Source organism: Montipora foliosa, chromosome 1, assembly GCF_036669935.1.
Source record: "Montipora foliosa isolate CH-2021 chromosome 1, ASM3666993v2, whole genome shotgun sequence".
Taxonomy (NCBI): domain Eukaryota; kingdom Metazoa; phylum Cnidaria; class Anthozoa; order Scleractinia; family Acroporidae; genus Montipora; species Montipora foliosa.
Window position 1 is genome coordinate 35,419,177 of NC_090869.1, and position 22,500 is coordinate 35,441,676.

The following is a 22,500-nucleotide window of genomic DNA, read 5'->3' on the forward strand; positions in this document are numbered from 1 at the left end:
CAATAAGGACCACAGCAATCCAATTAATAATAAAATCATACAAGTTGCAATTTTTTTTATCAACACGCAACGATGAAAAAAGGAAATGTACTTTGGATAACTTAAGTGTGAAAAAATATTAATAGGCGAAAAAGTTTTAATCGCGGGATAATGGAAACCGCAAAATAGCAAACAAAAAGAAGTGCTCAAACAGTTTTCAACAGGTGCTATAATATGGAAACATCTCCTTCGAGATTTTTATCAGTATGCCTATTTTTTACCAAAGAATTAGTCTTCCGTTGTTTATAAATGTTCAGAAAAATAAAACATTAATGCTATCGAACTGTAGAAGACTTTGTGGTTTCAAATTAATTTACTTCAGACTCATTTCCACCATGTATGTCTTTGTGTGTTGAATGATCATAAGGGATAAGGAACTTTATTTAAGGTGGCTTACTACAGTTATCCGAAGAAGAGGATAAAGATTTTGAAATCTGTGAAATTAAAGCAACGGAATGTCTCTTCTGAAGTGTTAGTCACTCACTACAATTGATGTCAAATTTAATTTTACCCAACAAATAACTGCAAATCAGGGGAAGATGCTAAATATAGTGACCGAGCTCCTGGAGGGGTGACTGGAAACCGGACATTTAAAGACGATTTTCTCGAAAACTACAATTGTAGCTGTACGACTCCACATTATAACTTAGACAGATCTTTGATTCTTGCATAGGCAAAGTTGGATATCGACATTATTCTATGCTGTACGCTGTATACTGTTGTATTGTAAAACCTTTGCCACGTATCGAGCGTGTTATTAATTAGTTAAATTCTAAACTTCAAAACGTTTCGCCTTCCCGGCCTCTTCAGTTCTTAATATTGTTTAGGTTTCTGGATTTGTACTTGTATTTCCATAAGATCTACATGGTCTCCCATGGGAGGCAGAACGTTAATTGCAGGTGTTTGAATGTCAATTAATCCTTTTCAATTCTTGCGTGCGGTAAATACATGGTATTCCATTCTTCTTTCGCGTTCGAATTCATACTCTTTCTTTCTGGGATTTTTCTGATATGTATTTCTTCTGTTATTTGTCTCATCATTGTGTCTCGGTGAAAAGTTCTCACGACGTTCATTGCGAATTGCTGGATATGGCCATTGTGCTCTTTTAGACAATGACTCCATAAAGGCGAGTTCTGTTCTTTCTCGTGTAATAACTTCATGTGTTCTTTTCCTCTCGTGTAGGCGTTGCGGGCTGTTTCCCCACAGTATTTGCTGTTACAATTGTTGCACTTTATTTCATACACAATGTTGTTCCTCGAGCAATCACCTTTCCCTCTTGATGTGCATACGAAACAGTCTTCACGTCTACAGTTTCTCTCTTTCATGGGGTTGGATCTTTGTATAAGGGACGTGATCGAAATTCCATTCTTCTGAACCACCTTTATCTAAGTATCGATTTATTGATCTCTTGCTGTATCGTTTTCTTTAGCTCTCCATTGGGTGTGGCAGGGATGAACAGTACTGAATCGTAGTTTCCTTTCCCATACCACTCTTGTGCCTTTGATCTTTTCTTTCTTTCCCTTTCTCTCCTCTTCCATTCTCTTGGTCGGTGAAGGGGTCTCTCTCCATTCCTATCTTTCTCTAATAGGGTGTGGTATGCTGACAGGGCTGACTTGACGACTTGATGTCTGAAGGCTTTATCATATCCTGAATACTGCATCTTCAGTGTGGTGTTTGACGCATGCTCAGTTATTCTTTGCCACGGTAGGCTTGGGCTACAATTCAGGAATACTCTTAGTAGTTCTTGGGTCATGACGGCGCGTTTAATTGACCACGGAAGTGCAGAGTTGGGTGTTGATGCTGAGGGTGACCCTGATGATGCTGTTGTGTTGATGCTGAGGTTGAGCCCCGACAATAACCGGAAGTGGACGCAAAGAGAAACCAGAGAAACGTTTTGCACCGTGGAATCCAACGAGCAGAACACCCTCAGCATCAGAATGCTTGACATTACTCACAGAAGTCATCAAAGTGGCCCTCCTATTTGTCATGAAAAACCACATTTACACGTTTGACAACAAGATCTATAAACAAGCAAAAGGAGGACCAATTGGAATGAAATTAACTGGCGTACTAGCCCAAATCTTCATGAAATGGTGGGACAAGACCTTTCTCAAGAGACTTGAACAACTACACATAGAAATGTTTATGTACAAACGGTACGTAGACGACATTAACATTGTTGTGAAATCCCTAAGTGCAGGCACCACATACAACGACGGACGTATTGTAACCATGCAGAATCATGATAACAACCGCACAGAACCGAAAGACAAACACACAATGGAAACACTGCAACAAATCGCCAATGATATTCATCCGTCGATCCAGCTGGAAATAGACATTCCCTCAAACCACAAAGACGGCAAGATGCCTATCCTAGACCTGAAGGTGTGGTTAGAAGAGGATATGAGCAACCAAAGACATCTGATCATGCACGAGTTCTACGCGAAGGAGGTCTCATCGAAATCAGTTGTACCCGCCAACTCTGCACTTCCGTGGTCAATTAAACGCGCCGTCATGACCCAAGAACTACTAAGAGTATTCCTGAATTGTAGCCCAAGCCTACTGTGGCAAAGAATAACTGAGCATGCGTCAAACACCACACTGAAGATGCAATATTCAGGATATGATAAAGCCTTCAGACATCAAGTCGTCAAGTCAGCCCTGTCAGCATACCACACCCTATTAGAGAAAGATAGGACTGGAGAGAGACCCCTTCACCGACCAAGAGAATGGAAGAGGAGAGAAAGGGAAAGAAAGGAAAGATCAAAGGCACAAGAGTGGTATGGGAAAGGAAACTACGATTCAGTACTGTTCATCCCTGCCACACCCAATGGAGAGCTAAAGAAAACGATACAGCAAGAGATCAATAAATCGACACTTAGATAAAGGTGGTTCAGAAGAATGGAATTTCGATCACGTCCCTTATACAAAGATCCAACCCCATGAAAGAGAGAAACTGTAGACGTGAAGACTGTTTCGTATGCACATCAAGAGGGAAAGGTGATTGCTCGAGGAACAACATTGTGTATGAAATAAAGTGCAACAATTGTAACAGCAAATACTGTGGGGAAACAGCCCGCAACGCCTACACGAGAGGAAAAGAACACATGAAGTTATTACACGAGAAAGAACAGAACTCGCCTTTATGGAGTCATTGTCTAAAAGAGCACAATGGCCATATCCAGCAATTCACAATGAACGTCGTGAGTGGTGGGAGGCGAGTGCTCTCACCAGTTCCCCAGCCCTGCTCCTAAGCTCCTCAATTTCACGATCACTAGTTAAAGAACTTCGGTTTACTGAAAATTGTTTCTCAAGACAAAATATTACTCGGAACTAGCCCAGAATAAAGAGTTCAAATGCTTCTTTTCCCAAACTGTAAAAAATGTTCAAATTTTGCGCCAAAATCGAAAAAATGTTCAGATTGCCCAACACAATCGGGACAGGCCTATGAAATCATGGAGCAATTGCAAACTACAAAAATTGAATGTGTTGTGCCCACAACTAATGTTGCTGTGTTAAGACAAGCTTTAATATAATCATTACTACTATGGAATGCAAGAACGGAGAAATCCCGACTAGCAGCTCGAAAGATTTCTCCACTTTTTCGCGAAGAGAGAGTCATACATTCTTATAATCAAGAGATTTTATTGGTGTCAGGCATGCGACAGGAACACACATGCTGTGTCATCTGCCACCATGCCGAGCAAACTCGCTCTTTATCAGAATGCCAATCTGCCGCTGGAAACCGTACTTCAGCGGTTCGTTGCCCGTATGAATGGAAGGAAAACATTAATTAGCTAAGATAAAAGCCTACTTTACCTGCGGGAGTTTTCACATAATATGGCGCACTCGTTGCGCCATCACCCTTTGCAGTGAACGCAAGTATTTGAAAACTGTAGTTCGAGTTGGCTGTTAATCCTTCGATTTTCTGAAAGGTTGTCCCTGCAGAAACAGTACTTTTCCCACGTGTTGTGCCGTTTACGTCACCGTAGAGCACTTTATAGTCAAGCACCTTCCCATTGGTGTGTGTTCCGGGGGCACTGGGTTCCATTCGAGCAGTACCGCAGATCCTATCGTAATTGCTGATATGTCTAGTGGAGGGTGGTCTGGAACTTTGGAAAGGATAGGCGTGCAGTAAGTATTTGCGTACGCTTGAATAATACAAAAACCATGCTCACATCACTTAAACGAGAAACAGCTTTGTAATACAAAAGCTCAGTACAGTCCCGTGTCCGACGGGGTTAGTATCTGGATGGGTGACCTAAAAAATATACTACCCTTGAAACAGAAGCATAGGACCAAAAATTCTATTTTAACGAACTAAGCAAGGCACAGATTTTTTTTGCTTGCTTTATGCAAAACAAAATATTGATGCAAAAGTAAATAAATATTGATACACAGTTTTTAGGAAGAACAGAAGGAAGTTTTCAGGACGGTCGATCGAGAATAAAATATTTTGCCATGAGCAACAAAATTTACGACATGAAAACAACATTAATTTTGAACCGCGAATATAAAAAGTTACCATCAGCGAAAAACATTTTGGAAGATTTTTGCTAAGTTCAATTTTTTTTATTGTACTTTTGCTGCACAAGTAAATCACCGTGATCAAGTTATCGCGGCGTGTTTACTCGCGAAACAGTGACGCAAGATACCGGGTTTTTCTTTTTGTTAATTTTGTTTTTCTTTCAAGTGTTATAAAGTTTGACAAGAAATGAGCGAATTCAACACAAAGATCACAATCGCCTAACTCTTTGAGGTTGACCAGTTTTTCTGCAAAGTCAAAAATTTACTCTCCAAGACGAGGTTATTTATCACCAGGTACTTCCATCGTTTTAGAAATAGCAGCAACTTTATTATTCACCAGCGTCACAATTTTCTGCTGATTTTGGAGCTCATTTTGTTGAAACTCAAGCACGCTTCCGACAGACCTTTTTATTTTCGTGACTTATGCACGCGCTGCTAACAGTGCACTACCACATAAATCCTCGCGTATCACATTTCAACTCACGTATGCCACTTTTGTTAAGCTCGAAAATTACACAACATGATAAATTCAGAAAGGCTGGAAATCTCACAAAAACCTTTTCCAGCGAATAATTTATTGAAACAAACAACATATTTGCTATTAGAGGCAAAAACAAGACACACAATCCGTGTCAGAAAGCATATGCAATTAAATCAATTTCTGACAGTTCACATCAAACCCTTTTCGAAAGAACATTGACCGTAAATAATGAAGCACAAAAGAGACAACAAGCTTTCATTCAAATAATTCTTCACTGTCACATGTCCAATTTTTTTCACCTTTGCAGAGTTGAGTACAAAATAAATGTAAATTGCCAGACAACTTAGATGCAACTTCAGTAAACAGTGTGATGCATTCAAAGCGTTCGCTTCCTTCAATGTTTGTTAAATACATAAAAAAGTTACCATTTGATTTCAGTGTTGTATACAATACCAAGTTAGTAAAATACTAGAAACAAAGCTCACTTGATATCCAACGGCGAAAAATGAAAATGTTGTCGAAAACCATTACTCGTCGCTCTAAAGAATCCAGATATTTATTTTTCACCGCCTGTCTTGTTCATCCAATTGACTTTCCATTCTTGAGCTCCATGAGGGTATATTTTTGTAAAGATCCACTAAAACGCCATTCGCGTTACAATGATTTTCTACGCCATTGAAGGTTAACAAGAATTAGTCAAATTTCCAATTGTTACCAGAAGACTGTGCAGGGTTGAGTACAGATAAATACAAATAGCCAGACAACAGAGATCACAGATCCACTTAAGGTGTTCGATTTCTTCTCTGTCTTTGTTGAACCCATAAGTTATCAGAGAATTTTCCATTTGGTTTCAGTGTTGTACATAACATCACACTTGGCAAAATATTAGATTGTAGATATTTATTTTTCATCTCCTGTCTTGTTTATCCAATTGACTTTTCATTCTTGAGCTTCATAAGGGTATACTTTGTTTAAAGATGCACTAAAACGCCATTCGCTTTACAATGACTTTCGACGCCTTTGAAAGTTAATTGAATGTTTTCCTGTGTGCACCAGAGAAATCTATGCATTACCCCAACCCTCTCAAACTTAACAAAATACGCACAGAAGACTCTATGCACAAATACACCACTTAGCAGGGAAGTGACAGGCTTTTGGGCTGAAAACAATAGCTCGCCAGCTCTAAACGCGCCATTTTCAAATGAAACTACGACTAATAAATTTCAAACTGAATAACGTAAAGGTTCGTCGTGACCAATTTTCGAAATTAAAACGGATTCTTTTCAAGGACATACTCATCTGCCATTTCCTGTGCGTGAAAGTCTAGCAGGTATGTTAGTTTTCCCAAAATTGGTCTCCAAAATTACTGTCTATACGAAAATTTGCAAAATTCAAGTGGAAAAACGTAAAACTACTACTTTCTCAATTTCATTCTTTTTTAGTGCAAATTGTAGACTAATCCTTGACTTTCAAGAAGCCGTGCGTGAAACTTGAAATTATCATTTCTGAGACTCGGGAAAAAGAATTTTGTGAACCCTAGTTGCCTAGTTTCGGCCCATTCTTCTCTAATTTTTGGCTCTTCAGAGCGCGATCGCATTCGAATTTGCCGCTTCAGTGATTATGAATTATGCATGATGCCCAGGCATTCTGCGCGATGATAAAAAACAGAGAAATATTACTCATTTTCCGACTGGGATTGCCATACTGGCAATCCAGTAATAAAAAGAAAATTACACGTTAGCTCGAAGATATGAATTTTATGTTCTCGTGACAAGAACAATATCTTACGAGTAACCACAGCGATAGATATTGTTCTGGCCACTCAAACATAAAAATTATATCTTCTCTCCACTGTGTAATATCCTCTCTATATAGGTTGGCATCTTACACGTCAATGAGTAGCGGTCAGGCTCTCTGAAAAAAAGGACAGGTAATATTTCGTTTTCAAAGTAGCAAAGTGCACATAGTTACCATCTTCGTCTGTTTGAGCAGTTACATCTTTTACTGGCCCTTCTCCACGCTGAGTCAAGCCGCGAACTTTGACCATATACTTGTGGTACTTCTTAAGCCTGGTGAATGTGACCTTTCTTGACCTTGTGAAGTTTTTCATCTCACCTCTCCCTCCTTTCTCTTCTGCAGATTTTATTTCAACTATGTAGCCCAGTATTCTTCCATTACGTTTGCCGAAAGGGATTGGGCTCCACTCTGCATATAAACTAGTTGAGCTTTGATTCCACGCCTTCAAACTTTCAGGTGGAGCACTGGGGACTACAGAGGACAAGAGTAAATAATGTTGATAACCAGCTTATTGTATGTATTCAGTGCCTCGACTGCCTATGGATGGAATCGCAGATCATGAAGGATGACTTGAGGTGATTCCCTGGTTTTGCATTGCGCAAACCTACTGCGCATAATTTCTTGCGTCATTGACATGCGCATCAGCTCGTGCACGTCGGCGGATTTTCATTCGCGGGCTAAATCCGTCAAGGAATGGCTATTTTCTCCTGAACGGATGCGGTGACCCCATTTGGTATTTTATATCTTTTTCCGAGAACAGTGGCTTCGTGGAGTAGTAAAAAAATCAGCAAAAATCCGTGACCAGTTTTTTTGGCAATTTCGTAAAATTGTACGGAAGGAGCCATTACGGCTCGAACAGCCCTCACTCAAGTTAACTTATCCTTTTTGGAGTGTTAAGTACTCACAAAGGCATTCAAATACATTATTAAGGTACGTACGTGAATTATCCTTAGAATTACACCAGGCTCTGCGTTATATTATTGATTACATGTATAAAATCGAGCTATATTTATCCAACATTGGGGATGCGCGCGGCAATTCTCAAAGTGGCTTAAATAGCCGTGTTCGTCAGCCTCGTAACATGGAAACGGGCACGTTGACTTCCTATTTTATTAAATTTTTATCATCTCCTTGAAATGTTACAACGTGCGACGTTTCATGGAAATCTATGACAAGTTCTTTTTCTAGGGAATCACCATAAGTAAACCTAATCTTTACTTAATTTCCACCATTGATGATGATCTGCGGTTACGGAATGTTTTAAATAGCAAGGAACTGTAACAATAAATGACCCCCCTTAACATTTGCGCAGCAGCCTGAAAAAAAGAAGGCTTGCTCTGTGCAACTGTGTTGACTGAAACGCTTCTAAAATTGATGTTAAAATCAGTGACTCCAATAGAGATCAACCAATTTAACGTTGTTTGTCAATCAGATAGGCACCGTCATTTGTTTCAATTGATAAACCATAGAATACGCTAAAGATTACGCGGTCAGTCAGTCAGTCAGTGAGTCAGTCCCCCAGACAACCAGTCAGCTAGGGTGCGTTTTTTTTTGGGAAAATCCGAAAACGGATTCTTGAATCAAAAAACGGATTTTGCGTTTTTTGGGCAAAATCCAAAAAGGGATCATGAATCCAAAGTATCCACACTCGAGGAGGATACTTCGGATTAAATCTAAATCCGGATTTTTTCATTCATCTCTTCAGCGTTTTTTTGGGAAAGGATTTGAAAAAAGTACTTTTGACAAGCGGTTTTCCATGCAAAAATTATACACAACAGCTTCCCTACGTGACAGTTTAGCCCAAATGTTTTTCTCGCGCCATGTTTACCGTGCGATCGAAGACATGAATAAGTCGAAAATAGCTAGGTTTCCTGCAAATTTCATACCAGAAATTACACTAAAAGTTTTTTGACAGCAATTGTGAGCACCTTTCCTACAGCTTAAAAAAACATTTTTTCCGTCATTTCTTTTTATCGATCGCTAAGGTATTTTTTTTCTGGTGGCATTTTCATTGAAGAATTTCTCTAAAACAAACTTTTAAGTTTTAAAAATGCTATTTTTTCTTGTTTCCTCTGGGTTTTTTTCTTTGCGTTGTCATGGAAAATAATCCTTTTTCGGATTTTGCGTTTTTTTTGACGCTGAAGAATCCATTGATCCAAGATCATAAATCCGTTTCTGGACTTTCCAAAAAAAAAAAAGCACCCCTAGTCAGCCTAGTTAGTCAGTTTAAGTCCGTGGCTCGGTCATTTAGCTATAGTGCATCAATCAGCAAGTCATCATCAATCAACCATTCATCATACCGTCTTCGTCAGTTGAAATGACGAGTTCTTCACTCCACGAACCGTTTCCAAAGTTGTTATATGCCCTTAGACAGCAGCTATAATTCGTGTATTTTTCAAGCCCTCTGAACACACAGCTATGATTCTCGCTTGACAAATCCATGACTTGTCCTTCTGAGCAGTTGACTAGATTGCAAGCTACGTGAAACCCAAGGAGTATTCCATTAACTGACGACTTTGGAACATCTTCCCAGTTAAGCTGAATGCTTGTTGAGCTCAAGTTGTGACCACGAAAGTCAGAAGGTGGACATGATGGGGCTGATGAAATGAGAAGATCGACGAAAGTTGAATAAATTAATAAATAAAACAATAGCTTCATTCGTATTTAAAGAGATTTCTTTAAGCATAAAACTGTACAAACGAACGATACAAAAAAGATAAAATCCGACGTTTCGGAGTAGTCATGACTCCATTATTAAGGAAAAATTATATCAGATGATGCAAATTACAGTATTTAAAGCGATTTTTGGCGCGAAGAATTAACAAATGTACGAAGATTATAAAAATACTTTCGCAGGAATGGAGTGTAATTTGATGTTGAGATTTGGCTTTAACGCTCTTATGAAAAGCGTTTCGTGCACTAAACAGCACCAATTGTAAATCAGCAGTGCGTTGTTTATAGTTTTCAATGTGACCTGTCTGATGCGGGTTATTTACATTACGCAGGCGGATATTTCCATAATCGTGTAGTTACAGGTTAAGGAGGGTCTGAATGTCACACCCTCGTTGAGGCACTCAGCGAGTGAGTGAATTGTCGGGATTTCAACTGCACAAGTTCACTAACAATGAACGAGAAATTTCAATACCGCACGAGGCGTTACCGAGTGCGGTATTGAAAATTTCGAGTTCATTGTTAGTGTTGTAAGCCTCATTTTACTATAACAGACAAATCAATCCAATTTACGAAAGTCCTGTGAAAAGGAATGGTGACTGGTATGATAAAACTGGACCTTCCCTTGGTACGTGTTGAGCGAATGCTGCTTTCCTTTTTCAGTTATTCTAACAAAGTCTTCACTAACAGGTCCCATATGCCTTACTTCTAAGAAGACTTTTATATCTCCTACCCATTCTCTTAGCTTCCGGTTAACTTAAATATGAAACCTCTTTGTACCGTGTCATCAATATATGTTTGCTTATGACGGGATTGGAGATACACATGTTGATTGGCTAATTTGTAAAAAATCTTTGCCAGAGGGGTCATTCTTAAAATAAAAATGGAAACTTTATTAAAACTTCACCTAAAAAGATTTCAAAAATTTAACAATCTATGTACAACTAAAATTAAGAAAATATATATGTAATATGTATATACAGTTAATTATCTGATCTTTCCAGTTGCTTCAGAGGTTATTGCTTCAGTAACATCAACATTAAACTCCTGCCTGTATGCTCTTGAACCTCTTATGCATAGCAGAGCTGATCTTAGTAGGTTGAAGGAGAGTTTGGCTCTGAGCCAGCCAATCACAGTGCTGTAGCTCATGTGTTTGTTCACAGAGACTTTGTGTGCGAGCTCAGCTAAGAAGCGCTCAGCTTCCCTTCCACTTTCGCCATAGGGTGTAAACACGAGGGGGCTGAAGGGGCCGTGCTCAACCTCAATGATACGCTGATTGTAGTGCCTCTTTTAAAATTTATTCTTAAAATAAATGGTGCGAGGAAACGAATTTAGAGGAGGAAAATGTGACCTGTAACTTTAAAGTCATAATCATGAGTTTCTAAAGGTACTAACCTTCTTTGGCGCATCTAGCCACGCCACAGTACTCCCATTGCACGGTCTCATTCGTGGTGAAACACCAGGGCCCATGCAAGCCGAACCCCCCTGGATTACGGCACAAATTGGTGCAATTTGTGATTTCTTTATAAATCGATCCCGTGATGTTGTGTTCCCGAGGAGTTGTGGCATTCCATGACTGACATTTGTATCCGGAAACTGTTGTGCTTTTGTTCCCATGGTAACCACGCCCATTTCCATAGAAACATTCTAACAAAGAATCAATCACCAATTACAATTACAATTTTTTGTTACGGTCATGTAAACGCGTTTACGGGAAGATTTCGTTTCGTAAGTTGGAAATATTTATGGTTTGGTGTAAGGTTTTGCAGTAGACGAGAATACAATTGAAATCAGACATACCTTTACTCTCTAGGATGTTTAGTTGTTCTAAATAAGACATAAAAATAAAAGCCATTAAATAATAATTGTGGTGGTAAGTGAAAAAAAATGCTTTTTACATTCTCAACAGCATCTTGTGATAGTTGGTGCGCAAAGTTAATAGAGAAAGAAAATTTTGACTCTCATTGTAACGAAATCTCTAAATCAAAGGAAAACAATGTTCCCGCGGAGGGTTGTCCACAAAAGCCTGTCTGTGGCTTGGGCAAAGATCACTGAATGAAGTCTGTCTGGTCTCCATTTTAGGAGAGAACAACTAGTATTCTGAAGTAATCGAGCTCATTGCACATTGCATTGATTGGATTAGAAGAGAATACCTAGTAAGACAAGCTGTCCTCATTATAAATGGTCGTAGAAAACAATTCCTCAACGAGATAAGCGAAGTGCATCTTTCGAGTCATTGCCTACTGGCGAAACGCGTTGAGGTAAATCAAGTTTGCCAAAGCGAAAGCAAGAAATACGCTTGTGGAGTAGAGCAGTTTTTCATCTCCTCCACTCTACTCCTTCTGGATTATGTAAAAAGAAAAAGAAAGACCCTTGGAACGTACTAACCTTGTATCACATCAGGATAGTAACAGTTGCTTGTTTGATACCGATATGGTAGAGTTGCACAGTTTATGATATCCCAGTAGTAAGGCCATGCGAGCACTAGATTTTCTCTATTAAAAGTTTTCGCCACTTTAAGTTCTTGATCACACACGTTTAAGAACTTTTCCTCGCATGCTTCTCTGCAAACTGGCTGAGGCGAGGAAGAAATGTAACATCGTGGAAAGTAGTTATGACAATATATATCATCGACCGCTGCAAGACAGCTTTCGCGCACGTCAATTTGCCGGGAAATTTTTAAATAAACTTTCAGCAAGTCATAACGCGGCATTTTTTTTTCGTTGTTCCATAAATCTTCCTTTGTTTTTCCAAACACTGGTGAGTTACCAAGGATGTGCTCACAGTAACCGTCAGGAAATAGCACGTCATATGCTTCACAAACATTCCCATTCGCCCTGCCAGTGGCCAGCCATCTGAAAAAAGAAAAAAACCGTTTATTGAAAATAAAAATAACTAGCTGATGAACTCTTTAGATCAAATTAGGTTAGAACAAGCTACTCATTTATAAGCAAAGCTCTCTCAACCATCATCCCTAATAATCTGTCAGTCGAAAATCGGAGCAGAGAATGGAAGAAACATCGCGAACTCGGGAATCCAAACGGGGTCAAGTTGGTGGAAGGGGACGCTCTCACTATCACTATACCTGCCAACTTATAGGGAACCGATCTTGCAAACACCAGATCATGGTAAAAGACGGATGAAGTTCGAAAGAGTTCGGACGAGTTCCAAAGCCTGTTCGTGCAGTTCCGTCCAGCCTGGCTCTACAATCGCTGAATCATCTCAACCTCGTTCCCAGGACTTTTCCGGCCCCACTTCAAAGCGAAGGAAAAGTCCCAGGAACGAGGTTGAGATCGTGGCGCCATTGTTTGGAGCTTAGTACCCACTTTCTTGTAAAACTCCTATCGTGTGGCCACCGTCTTATTTTAAGAAGGGAGACTGGGTTAAGCTTAAATGAAGAAAAACCGACTGTCATGCTGGGCATGTTATTCAGATCCGCATGAGGCATTTATTGACCAGCATGAGAAAACGAATGAATGCTGGCAAAAGAAGCAAGGGAACCCAGCTAAGAAGGAGGTACGACAACATCACTACTGAAATGGTGAGATGATTTAAACTGAGCTATCCAAGACAGTAATCTCTGGAGAGAGCTAAGTTATGTAGGTGCACATTCTGCTATAAGGGGAGATAGTGTTCTATATTATGATGAGAAAAAGGATAACAATGGGTAAAACGTATCCGCTGGACAAAAGAAAACCGTACGCAAAAAGACGTGAAACTACGGTTTTCGATTCCTATTATTGACATTCACACCTTCGGAGTGACAGTCAGCAATTATTGGTGTGCCATCCTTCAGTGTTCCTCTGAAAGTAGATTTTTCATACAGTCTAAAATAGCCATTTTTATATAAATTCAAATCACTGCCCCAACTGGATTTCAGGTTGCTTCTGTGGGTAAAGGATCACAGTTTACGTCATCAAACTATCCCTTCGTTAATTCTGTGCACTTGCATAATTAACAATAATTAACAACATCATTGTTGCACAGCCGCATGAAGAGATCTGACATTTTCTGTATAGCCCAAACAGAGCAACTAAGATATCCATCATGTTTCCATCATGGTTTCACCTAAACCCTTTCACAGGTCAAGTGGTTCAAACGTCTACAGTTCCACACTCCAACATATCCACAAGCCCACATATACACAGGGTTAGGTCAACATTCACGTCTCACACAGGTCCTAACATCCAAATCTCCTCAGGTCCACATGCCTACATATCTACAACATGTACTGTCCATACATCTGTAGGTCCACATGTCACATGTGCATATGTGTACATGCCAACGAATAGGTACCCCTGTCTACAGGCCCACACATCCTCATCTCCTCAGGTCCACATGCCCACATGTACACACTCCTTCCGGTCCTCGGATTCACATGCCCACACCTCGTCAGGTCCACATACCGGTACCCACATGTCCACACTTCCTCAGGTCCACATGCCTTCATGTCCACACTTCCGAAGGTCCACATGCCCACAAGTCCACTGTTCCAAAGGTCCACTTTTCCACATGTCCACAGTTCCAAAGGTTCACAGGTCCATAGCATATTTGGTCCACACATCCGTATGTCCACAGGTCCACAGGTCTACAGGTCTACAAATCTACAATCTACATGTGCACATCCAGAGGTACACATGTCCCTTGTGCATGAGTCAATATGCGCACACGTGTCCACATATCCACAGTTCCTTTGATCGTGAGCAAAGTACGGGGAAGTAATGTTGCTGTTGAGCAAACACATTTTCCATCTAATTGAAGAAAGAAAGTTACAACTATATACAGAAAATGCAAGGAGTGACAAGCCGCACAGTCCCTTTCGGTGTGAGACATATTTCGAAAACTCTTACATGTATATTTTGGCACTAACGAGCAGATCCTTTAAGGATTTCCCTTTCTTAGATAAAAGGATAGGTGGTTGCTTGAATATCTGGCGAAGTAACAGTTGATTTTGTATTAGGTGCCATTTTTTGAGTAAGGCTTCTTTTAAGTTAGATATTGATGGTTGATATTGTGTTGCAAAAGGCAATATTTCTTTCATTTTTTGTTGTTCTGTTTGAGCGCTGTAGCCCTTCCTGTAAATTATATTCCTGATAGGATTTTCTCTATTAGATTGCGTGGGTAGCCTCTGTCCAGCAAGTGTTTCTTGAAATTTGAAATGTCCTCTTTAAAAGTAATCTCTGAGGAATTTTTTGTTAAGCATTAGCCCTTCACGAATCCATTTTTAACACTTGGTGGAAGACACGAGGTAAAATGTGTGTACTGGGAGGTTTGAGTTGGGATAAAATGTGTCTTGATTTCAAAGATCGACTGTTCCTTGAATCTGTTGCCTTTGTATATAACCGTATCTAGGAACACAGTCTCAGTGTCAGAGATATCGGCCCTGAATTCTATAATTGAGTGATGTGAATTTGCTTGATCCATGAAAGTCTCAATGCCGGGCTCACTTAGGTCCCAAAGGAAAAAGATGTCGTCAATGTAGTGTTTCCAAACTGTAGGTTTAAAGGCTGTTTTGCTTAGGATTTCGGTCTCAAACTTTGCCATGAATATGTTAGCAAAGGAAACAGCTATTTTCGTTCCTATAGCCGTCCCGTGAATGTGAAGAGAATGCTTTCCATTGAATCGGAAAGAATTTTCTTTGAGAATTAGCTTAAGCATTTCTCGAAGTTAGTGTGTCGGTACGGGAGGGCTGTCTTTGTAAAAATTGTCGCGTCAATACCCTCGTTTTGTGGTATATTTGTGTAGAGGCCTGTGACATCCATCGATACAAGGAATACGCAGTTTTTGACCTTTGTGCTTTCAATAAAGTTTATAAATCATTTGTGTCTTTAAGGTATGACTTTTGTGACTTAGAGTTGAAGCAATGTGTCAACCGTGAAAGATGAAATTCTCTCTGTTGGCCTATCACAACTGGAGATGATTGGTCTCCCTGTAAGAGTTGGTTTGTGAATTTTTGTTTGAGTGTAGAACTCTGGTATTCTTGGCGAGCAGGTTGTTTGGGAAAGCCATCTTTTGGTCATGTCGTCAATGTGGTTTTAACGGTGCAGTTTTGTGGTTTGGTTTGATACCTTATAAAGAAATGCAAGGGGTAACACACCACACTGATTCACTTCCTGTGTGAACACATGTATAGAACTTTTATAGCTTTGCTCTAACGAGCAGATCCTTAAAGGATTCTCCCTTTTTGTATGAAATGATAGATGGTTTAAATTTGGCGAAGCAGGGGTTGATTTTGTATTAACTGTCATTTTCTGAGAAAAGCTTCTTCTGGGTTTGACACTGACGGCTGGTGTTGTGCCACACTAAAATACGTTCTTTTGTTTTGGTATTTCCTTTAAGCACTGAGTGCTTCCTTGTAAATTTGATTTCTGATAGTAGTTTTTCTACCTAATTGCGTGGTTACCCTCTGTTCTACAATGTCTTTTAAATTTTAAAATATTTTTCTCAAAAGTGTCTTTGAGGAGTTTGTTGTAAGGATTCGTAGGGGTTGACTTTTGACAAATCCGTTTTTAACGCCTGGCGGGTGACAAGAGGTGAAACTAATGTGTATATTGGAAGGTTCCCGTTTTAAAATGTGTTTTTCCATCAAGGATTAATTGATCCTTGGATCTTGTGCCTTTGTATACTATTATGTCAGTCTACTCTTTTTCTACACGGTACTTTCCAAATATGGCCGCGCGAAGTCAGCCATCACCAAAAAAATGTTTTTTTTCTCAAAAGGTATTTTCCGTTAGGGGGAAAGAAATGCATCATTTTAAAGCTACGAAAATAAGCTTTCCAAAAACATGTAACTTCTTTACATAGGACAACAACATTTTATAAAAAAGAAAGTTGAAAGAAAAAACTTAACAATAAAAACATTAAAGTGGTCTAAAATCAGTTTTCCACACAAATTTGGCCATTTTAACGTCAATTACGAGTTTTTTAATGACCAACAAAAATGTTCCTCATTTTATCAGCTTTCTTGGACCAAAATTTGAGAAATAACTGATGAGGCACAAATATTTTTGGATTTTTAGGAGTAATCGGATTAGCGATCAATACGTAATATGATAATGCAATAAAAGTGTCAAATTTGCGACTCGTTGCTAACGGCAATGGAAGCGATCGCATTAGAAATAATTGACCTCTGTTGGGGAAATTGGGGCCATATTTCCCCCATATCTCCCCAGCAAAAACTCGCCAAATTTCACAGCGATCGGAGAAAATGGCGGCATTCAACAAATCCTACCAAAAATGATACCCCATCGTATCCGTTTGAGGGCCCCCTGGAGAAATAGAGCTAGAAACACAGTTTCAGTGTCAGATATTTCTGCATTTAATCGTAGGGTGATCATCGGTAAATTTGCTTTTTCGAATGAAGTCTCTATGTCCGGTTTACGTACGTCCCACAGGAAAAATACATCGTCAATGTAGCGTTTTCCAAACTGTAGGTTTTGAGACGGCTTAGCTTAGAACTTCTGTTTCAGTTTTAGCCAAGAAAATATTGGCAAAAGAAACTGTTGTCTTGGTTCCCATAAGTTATGGTTCTCATTAACAACCTCCTGTATATAGTTGTAACTTTCTTTCTTCACTGATTTGAAGAATGTGTTGCGAGAAAGGAAAGGGCAATAACTAATAATCGCAACAGCAACTTACTTTCCCGTACTCTGCTCACGATCTAAAGAACTGCGGATATGTTGACATGTGTGCGCATATAGACGAGTTCACGTTCTTGAGTGCATCATGGGTAATCAGGGCAAGATGGAGAGAAGTTCAAACGTTTGTAAGGAAGTTCAAAACGATGAAAAGTTTTCAGGATATGCAATTTTGGGTTTTTTATTTTCCAAAACAGAAGATGTAAGATCTTAGCGTGTTTTTCTTTATTGTTGTTCTGTTTGTGTCAAATTAGTTTGTTTCTCCGGCTCATTAGCTTTTTCGTAGCCTGCTCGTTAGCGTGTCTTGTTTCCCTTTTTTGTTTAAAGTTTTCGCACGTTCGTTTCTTTTGCTTGCCATTTACACCTCCAGTTTTCTCGTTTTGCATAATTTAGTTTCTTCGTATATAAACCTATGTTTTTTGCCATTTTGGTCCTTCTTTGCTCGGTAATCGAAGTCGCGCTACGCGCAGTTAGCTATTTGGCGGTCTTTAGTTCGCTTCAAGCAGTTTTAGTTATCCTTGGTATAAGTTTATGGTCGTAACAATGTAAGTATCATCGTTTTCGGTTAGTTCATTATATCGTCTTTTATCGTTTTCCTGTTGCTTTACGTAACTAATTGTATTTGCTGTAACGTTTTATTTTTCAGTTTCAACCCGCGTTACTTGTATTACCTCAGGAAATAAATATATAAGTTTGTCATGGATTACGTGGTGTTCGAAAGACTCGACTAGATAGTTTTCGTGCTTTTGGCAGTTACAGAAGATATATGCTCAAAGCTGCGGCAGAATAAATTTAGCTGTAAATTTGGAGAGAATGGCTATTGTAGTAAGTAAGCTCTATTCTTGACATCCATGCTCCTGTTAAAAAAAAACTGTTACTCTGCGTCCTGCTGCACCTTGGTATTCCATGGAAATTAACAACTTGAAAAAACATCGCAGGAGATCGGAACGGCGATGGCGAAGGACCAAACCTCCAGTGGATCGCCAGTTGTTTATTGATGTCATTGATCAATGCCGTACTGTCAACAACTTAATTTGTTCGTCAAAGAAATCTTATTACACTTCACTAATCAATGATAACCAATGGGATTATAAATTTTTCTTTAAGACAATTGACAATCTGTTGCATAGAAAGTGTTTTATACCATATCCGCCCTGTAACTCGCCTTCGGAACTCGCAAATAAGTTTGTTGATTTCTTTTCCGATAAGATAACTAAAATACGGGTGGACCTAGATGCTGCAGCTCCTATCCACTCACTTCAAGATGTCAACCGGGTCTCTCCATATACGTTTGATGAGTTTAATACGGTAACCGTTGATGAAGTCCACAAATGTGTAGTGAAATTATCTTCCAAATCGAGCGGTCTTGACCCTCTTAATGGCTACGCCACAAGAAACGCTCTGGACACACTGCTACCATTTATCTCCATAATTATTAATACTTCGCTGCAATCTGGCCAAGTGCCCTCTCCTTAAGAAGCCTTCCTTGGATCATACGTCCTGTTTCTAATCTTACTTTTATCAGCAAAGCAATTGAGAAGTCTGTTGCTAACCAACTGATTTCCTACATTAACAATAATAATCTGTGCGACACATTTCAGTTTGCCTATAAACCGTATCACAGCACAGAACCGGCTCTTATTCGTGTGCATAACGACATCCTCACAGCCATTGATAACCGTAGAACAGTTATTTTATTACTTCCGGATCTCTCCGCATCTTTCCATACGGTTGATCACCATATTCTTCTTTCTCGTCTTCAAGAGCGCTTTGGAGTCACTGGCAAGCCGTTATTACGGTTTCAATCTTTTCTGTTCAGTCGCATGCACCTTTTGTCCGTTGATGATGGGGCTTCTTTGAAACATGCTCTTCATTGTGGTGTTCCACAAGGTTCAGTTTTGGGACCCATTTTGTACCTTCTTTATACTTCTCCGCTTTCCGATATTGTTAAGAAATTCAACTTGAGTTACCATTTTTATGCCATGTGATGGTTCTCAACTTTAATTGTCCTTTCAGCCAACTATACCTGGGGATAGGGCTTTAGCTGTGTCTAACATTGAGCGTTGTGTACGAGATTGATCACTGGATGCTGGTTAACCGTCTTAAACTGACCAAGGATAAGACTGAACTACTGGTGGTCTCTGCTTAACATCTACCTAGATCAGTCCTTCAAGAAATCTCTGTTGTCAATGAGAGACCATCCGCTCTGTACAGAAAGCTAGAAATATTGGTGTCATTTTTGACAATCACTTTCATTTCAACGATCATGTTGCAAGTATTTGCAAATCATCCTTTTATCATCTCCGTAACAACACACAGCTATATAAGAAAGTACCTGTCAACCACTACCGAAACGCTTGTTCACGCATTTATATCTTCAAAATTGGATCATTGCAATTCTTTACTCTATGGCCTTCCGAATTACCAAATAAAAAAGTTACAGCACTTCCAGAACGCTGCTGCTCGTCTCATTACTCTTTCGAGAAAACATGAACTCATTACGCCTATTTTGTTAAATCTTCACTGGCTTCAGATTCATTTTCGTATCATGTTTAAAATTTTACTCATCACGTAAAAGGCTCTTAACAATCTGGCATCTTCGTACATTCGTGATCTACTTATACCTTACATTCCATGTCGTCAGCTAGGTTCATCATCAAAGAATCTTCTTTGTATTCCGCGTTTTAATTTGAGATCATACGGTGCAAGATATTTCTCTGTAGCAGCCCCCACACTCTGGAATACTCTGCCGTTTGACATTAAGAACAACTCCTCAGTGTCCATTTGTTAAAAACAAACTAATAACTTTCCTTAAAAAAAACATTTTTATAACTTTCGCCATTTTTATTTTAGTCTTATATATTGTAATGCTCTTGTTAATAGCTTTTGAACTTTAAGGATGGCGCTATATAATATTTTATTATCATTATCATTATCATTATCATTATCATTATCATTATCATTATTATTATTTATTAACAAGAGTTTGTGTCATACATTTCCTATAATTCCAAAGGCACAAAATTACAGAGAATGTATGGAGATAAAAAAAGCAATATTTAGGAATTCTAAAGAACGGATACCAAATCTAGTTCATCTCAGTTGTGAACATGAACTGAATTGTCTGGTTTATGAAGGCGAAAGCCTATAGAGTAGAGTCATGTACAGTATATTTTGCTTTGAATTTCCATACAAACCTTTGAATTTCCCGCCATGTTGCCCTGATTTCCCATGATGCAATCAAGAGCGTGAACTCGTCTATTGACTGATGCAAAAGTGACGTGTGGGCTTGTGGAGATGTGGATGTGTGTACCTGTGGACATACGGATGTGTGCAAAAATACATGCTCTGGAACTGTGGACCTTTGGAAGTGTGGACATGTGGACATGTGGACCTTTGAAGTTGTGGACAATGGGACACTCATGTGGAGCTTTGGGCATGTGGACCTGAGAAGGTGTGACATGTGGACCTTTGGAAGTGTAGACATGTGGGTTTGTGGACCTGAGGAAGTGTGGACATTTGGATCTTTGGAAGCGTGGACATGTGGGTTTGTGGACCTTAGGAAGTGTAGACATGTGGAATGTGGACCTTTGGAAGTGTGGACATGTGGGTTTGTGGACCTGAGGAAGTGTGGGCCTTTGGACCTTTGGAAGTGTGGACATGTGGGTTTGTGGACCTGAGGAAGTGTAGACATGTGGGAATGAGGGCCTGAGGAAGTGTGGACATGCAGGCATATGGACCTGAAGAGATGGGGATGTGTGGGCCTGTGGACAGGGGTAACTATTCGTTGGCATGCGTACATGTGACGTGTGGCCCAGTGGACCTACAGATATGTGGACAATACATGCTGTTGACATGTGGGCATGTGAACCTGAGGAAAATTGAATATTAGACCTGCGTGAGATGTGGATGTGTCGGACTGTGGATATGTGGAAGAGTGGACATCTGGGCATGTGGGCGTGTGGACATGTTGGAGTGTGGAACTGCAGATGTTTCAACCAGTTGACCTGTGGAAGGGTTCAGGTGAAACCATGATGGAAGCATGATGGATATCTTAGTTGCTCTGTTTGGGCTATACAGAAAATATCAGGTCGCTTTACTATGCGGCTGTGAAACAATGATGTCGTTAATTATTGTTAATTATGCAAGTGCACAGAATTAACGTAGGGATAATTTGATGACGTAAACTGTGATCCTTTACCTACAGAAGCAACAGGATTTCAGTTTTGTGGTCAAGACGAAAGTGAACGGTTTGGATGCATTCCCTGAATTTTTGCCAGAGTTGCTCTTGCCCGCCCCGGATGTGCGGCGTAAACCATTTGAACTAACTCATCAAGTCAGAGCCTGACTCTACTTATTGCGATTTTCATAATTCTGCGGAATGTCATCTTCAAGCGACAAGAGCCGTTTTGAGAGCTGACCCGAAACCCCAGAGGCCGAAACCAATTGAAGCATGGTACTTTCGACGCCGATGGAGAGCGATGAAATTTTGCGGAAGAACCCCTAAAAAGTATCATAATGGTATTCTGCAATTCATTTTCCGGAGTCCGGAGTCAGGCGAAGTCTTTCTTCCGAGCTATGTTCGGAAATTTGGTTGATGGAAGCCAAAACGCGGTTTGAAGGTGAGATTCGGCAGAATTACGAAAATCGCAGGAATAACCCCAATTTTGTTGTAGTTTTTCAATTTGTTTTTCCAAACATGTGGTTCGTGATCCATTTGCGTATACCCAAAATTGCCGTTGTAAAGGTGTATATGGAACCAGTTTGCTAAAATGGTCGGATCTCAAAAGGGCCAACGGCCAATGAGGGTTTCCTCGCCGGAATAAAATGCCAAAAGGAATGGAAAATTTCGAGGCGGGTCTAAGACACAGGTCACATTCCACAGGTCACTCGTTGCAGGTCATTGTTTTACCTTAAAACCCTAATTAGGACTAGGGTTAGCCAAATTGAGGGCTAGGATTACTTTCCAAAAGTTAAAACAATGACGTGCAACAAGAGATTATAAATCTCTTGCCTGCAACGAGTAACCTGTGGAATGTGACCTGTGTTTTAGACCAACCAAAAATTTCGGGTAATTTCTATTTCTTGCGAAGTTAAAAATTTTCAAATTGAGCGCGATAAGAACTTACTGATTGATCGATTTTTGGTTTGATTATATCTGATTCTTCTTCCAGAGTTGGTGCTGATATAGCTCCAACCACATTTAAGTGTGGTCTGTATTCACATTGAATTAATTACTTTTTAACTACTGAATTTACTACTTAAATTCACATTTAAATACGCTTCGTGTAAAGATGAAACGGCAATACCATCAAATGTGATGCCAATCTGAAACAATTCTTTCAA

General features: G+C 39.6%; 1 pseudogene; it reads right to left on the bottom strand.

The window, feature by feature from the left end:
- The window catches only part of LOC137997505 (uncharacterized), a 52,888-nt pseudogene that overhangs the window by 14,441 nt on the left and 15,947 nt on the right, over nucleotides 1-22,500 (bottom strand).